Below are 4,225 nucleotides of genomic sequence, written 5' to 3'. Positions count from 1 at the left end.
TTTCTTTGTCCAAGGTACGCCGGCTGTGGGGACCCACTCGCAGGTTTTACAGTCCTGTTTCCCTAGTATTCAGCACCCCACACACTGTGTCTGCATTCCCAGTGCAGATGGCTAGGGCTGGGTGATTCTAAATGTTCCCAATGATAACATGTAAAGTGAAAGTGATGTAAGTTAAAATTTCCCAAATGGATCCTTCATTCTGTTTCATGGACAAACAGACCACCACTTAGTAAATAGAAATGCAGCAGTTTATCATCACACAATAGCAAAGATTTTCTTACAGGATTCTGTAACTTCTGTTCAGTCCATAGAAAAACAGTCTCTTTTCTACAGTAGAAAAGTACCTTTTCTTCATCAGGAGACAGCCAAAAGTTGGAAAACTAGAGGAATGTACTCTGTACCTTCCATCCCTCCTACAAATGGGTTAACAGTGAAAAAAAGGATGAATGTTAATGTTCTAGCTAGAAATGTGTACTATTGTTCACATATGGATTTTTTCATCTTTTCTGATTGGGGTACCGACCACATCAATTTCACTTAAATTGTGCTTTTTTACTCTTCTTTGGAAAGGAAGTTCCAGGAATCACTAATAGAATATTGACAAATTATCAGAGTTCTAGAAATATATCTACCTATTGTAATACAAGTCTAATCTTTTTAGAATCTGTTTTTGGACACCTCCCATTGTACAATACTGTAAATTGCCATCTCCTATACCAAACTTGAGTTTTTCCAAGAATGTCTTATTTTCCATAAAATCTAGTGCATTGAATACATCAAATCCTTTCAACTTTGCTATGATGAGTGTGTCATTCGTTAGGTCCAGCAGTGGCGTTTCTGTGTGGATGTTGTAGAAAGGGTAGGCGGCTTTGAGACTCTTGTGAGCAGAGTGGTACATGACTGTGGAGGGATGTGTGTAGAAGCTCAGGAAGTCAGTTTACCACTGGAGTTCTCCACTACAAACGTGTCAATAATGTGCCTCTGGGGCAGGAACCAGTGGGCTACTTCTTCATCCATCACTGGGGCTAAGTGAAACTGCTTTAGGTAACTGTTGGTTAATTCTCGAACTGCTTTGATATCTCTTGGTTCCATTGGTCTCAAGCCTGAAGTCTTTGTAGCATCTGGAAGTCTATAGCTTCAATGTTCTCTGTAAAGTCATATTTCTACTCAAGTGAGAAAATTTCACTTTTACTAATTTCCTGGAGTTTAGTGATCGATGCCAGTATGTGCCCGTGGCCACTGGCTTAGGAAGAACTACTCCGGCAGTATAAATGACCTGAAAAATCCCTTCCAAGTTCACTCTTCTAGTTATTTCTTGAATTAACACTGGGGCTACCCGTTTTGATCTCAATTTCTTATGAACACAAAGAAAGTTGATTTCAACCATCTTCTTCACACTGTCATAAATCCTAATATTTGCTGGGATGGCACTTAAGGACCCTACTAGTTTTTTGTTTGAAGATACTCTGATCCCACAGTGCCACTGAAGAAACCAGCCTGGGGGATGCAGAGCCCCCAACAGAGACTCAGGCGAGTAGTCAAACCAGAACATGTTGTCATCATCCCCCACATAATTCTCATTTAACAACGTGTATAACTCCTTGAGTACTTCAGCATTACCCATATCCAAAGTGTCCCACATAAAACCCTGTGGCAAGGAATATGGCTCCTGGTGCACATTGTCTTTATCTGCTTCAATTGCACCATGAGATGTTATTACTTCATTTAATTTGGGTACTGACTGTGTGTCCCAAAACTGGTATCTGTGCTTGGTGGCCTCATCAATATTCCTGGCAGGGCCCTGGCATGCAGATAACAGCTCCATTGCTCTCTGGATATGCTGCAACTTCTGCATTGGGATGTGGGATTTTTTGAAGGATGCTGAATATTAATCTCCTGGGAGTCAGACACAGAGTCTGATTTGGTGCCTCTGGAATTTGGTTTCTCCTTTTTTCTCTTCTGTTTCTTCTTTTTCTTTTTGGCACCCAAGTCTCCTCCAGGACTCCCCTTGGTGTGCTCTGTCTCCTCCTCATTGTTCTCATCTATGCCGCACGTGTCCTGGTCATCCAGCTCCAAGCTCTGCTGGTTGACCACGGACTCGCTGTCCTGTTATGGCCTGAGCAGCTCCCTCTAGTGCCCCTGGCTGCCTCCTCCAAGAGAGCTGGGGTGCTGTGCCCACCCAGCCTGGGTCTGCCCACTGCTGCCAGGTTGGCCGCACGGGATAGGGGTCTGCGTTAATTTTGAGATACCTATTAAAACACATGTGGGCAAATATCAAGCAGGGAGCTGGGGTTCTAGAGCTAGTGTCAATCTTAGGATACAGATGTGGAAGTCATAACAAACAGGTTCTGTTTAAGGCCATGGGCTTACAATAAAATGTCACCTAGAGAAGAAGCATATTTAGAGCACATTAGAGAGCCCGGAACATTTATTGGTTTGGCAGGGAAAAAGGAACCAGCTAGGAGACTAAGATGAACTAGCTCACAAATGGATGTACTTAGTCCTAAGTATGTGGAGTCCTAGACATCAAGTGATGAGAGAGTTTTACGAAGAAAAGGGAGCAACTATGCTGAAAATCATGGAAAGGTTTGATTAAGATGAGGAATGAACAGTGACCACTGAACAGTTTTTTTTATGTGACCTTGACAAGATTTCTGTCTGGAATAGAGGGGATGGAAACCCGGTTAGAGTGGATTTAGATCATATGACATGACTCTGAGTTTGTCAGGAAAATTTGCAATGAATTGGGGAGAAATGGAGCATGGTAGGAAGATGATTCAGGTCAAGATGATTTCGTTTGTTTTGTTTCAAAGAAAATAATATTAGTGCTTGTCTGTATGCTGGTGGTAATGTTCCAATGAGAACTGAGAAACCATGGACATAGGAAAGGAAGTGTTTGAGGAAAGTCTTTGAGAGGCAAGAACCTCTGAATGCTTGTCTCTGTTAAAGAACTGACTATAGAAACCTGACCTTTCATTAGTGACTGGTGTGCAATTGTGTGACATCTCACAGACTCCTGTGCTCTGCAAATCACAGGCATGGTGGTTACTGTGGAGGCAGACTTCCCAAGGTCTGTATTCATTTGAACAGACGTTCTAAGGTGGTGGAGGAATAAGTAATTAATACCATATTTCATTTTGGGAAACAGATTCTTCTAGCATCTATATTCTCTTTGTCTTAACACTCAATTTAGAACTGCAAAAGAAAACTCAGTTAAATAAGATTTGGGTAAAGTTAAGATTTAGTTCCCATTCTCTGAATCCTTTTTTGGTTTGGCATAAATGATTTTTCTAGTTTTGTTTATCTGACAGGAATATCTTGCCTTCATTAGGCAACTACAATAAAATTAAAAGAATGTTTTCTGAAGGTTATACTATTTGAGGTTGTCTTTGACTGGAGGAAGAAAACATGTAAGCAATTTTATCCTGATGAATAGAAAATAGTTTGACTTGAGCCACTAATAAACTATGGACACAAAATTGACAGAACCCAAGAATTTGGTGGCAAGGTCTTCAGTTCAAAAGAATACAGTCCTTGAAAAGTCTGCCTCCACAGTAACCGCCATTCCTGTGATCTGCCTTTAAGTCACTAATGAAAGGTCACATTTCTATAGTCAGTTTTTTAACAGCCACTCATGACCATTCAGAGGTAATGACACTCTTCATCTAATGTGAGTAGAACCAGTGAAGCACTTACAAGCCATAGTAAGAAATGAGGAAAACAGCTGGATTCTGAAATCCCCAGAAGCAAAGGATGTCTTACAAATGAGAAGAAAACTTGATAATGTAGAAGGCTGATGTCATATTTCAGGAAAAAATGAGAAAAGCAAATTATTTTCCCAAATAGTGGCATTTAAGATTTTAGTTCTTCCACTAGGATGACTAATGGATCTGAGAGGATCTCCTACTCAGGCTCATAGATTTGGGGAGTTAGGCTATTCCCTTACTCCTGCCTCCTTCAAACATAGATAACAACACTAAACCAGTTACATCAGTTAGGGTCTGTGGGCTCACGTAACTGAATCAACTAAAAGTGTTTCAAACAATGAGAAAAATGTGTTATGTCCCATAACAAGAAGGCTTAAGGTAGGCTACATCACACCTGATCAGTTCAGTGGCTCTGTGATGTCAGGGCTCTTGGTTACTTTCTCTGGGACTCTTGACTTTCTCCTTTTGGGCACAAAAAGAACACAAACTCATAGCCTCAGGGCCTCACATAGCAGTGC

General features: G+C 41.0%; 1 pseudogene; it reads right to left on the bottom strand.

Annotated features, from left to right (window-relative positions):
• Positions 1-632: 632 nt before the first annotated feature.
• On the bottom strand, positions 633-2,033 carry LOC140846152 (glycylpeptide N-tetradecanoyltransferase 2 pseudogene; annotated as a pseudogene).
• Positions 2,034-4,225: the final 2,192 nt, after the last annotated feature.

The sequence above is a fragment of the Manis javanica genome, chromosome 14 (genome assembly GCF_040802235.1).
Source record: "Manis javanica isolate MJ-LG chromosome 14, MJ_LKY, whole genome shotgun sequence".
Classification (NCBI taxonomy): Eukaryota; Metazoa; Chordata; class Mammalia; order Pholidota; family Manidae; genus Manis; species Manis javanica.
Note: the sequence above shows the minus strand (reverse complement) of the source record. Positions and strands in the feature narration are given on the sequence as shown.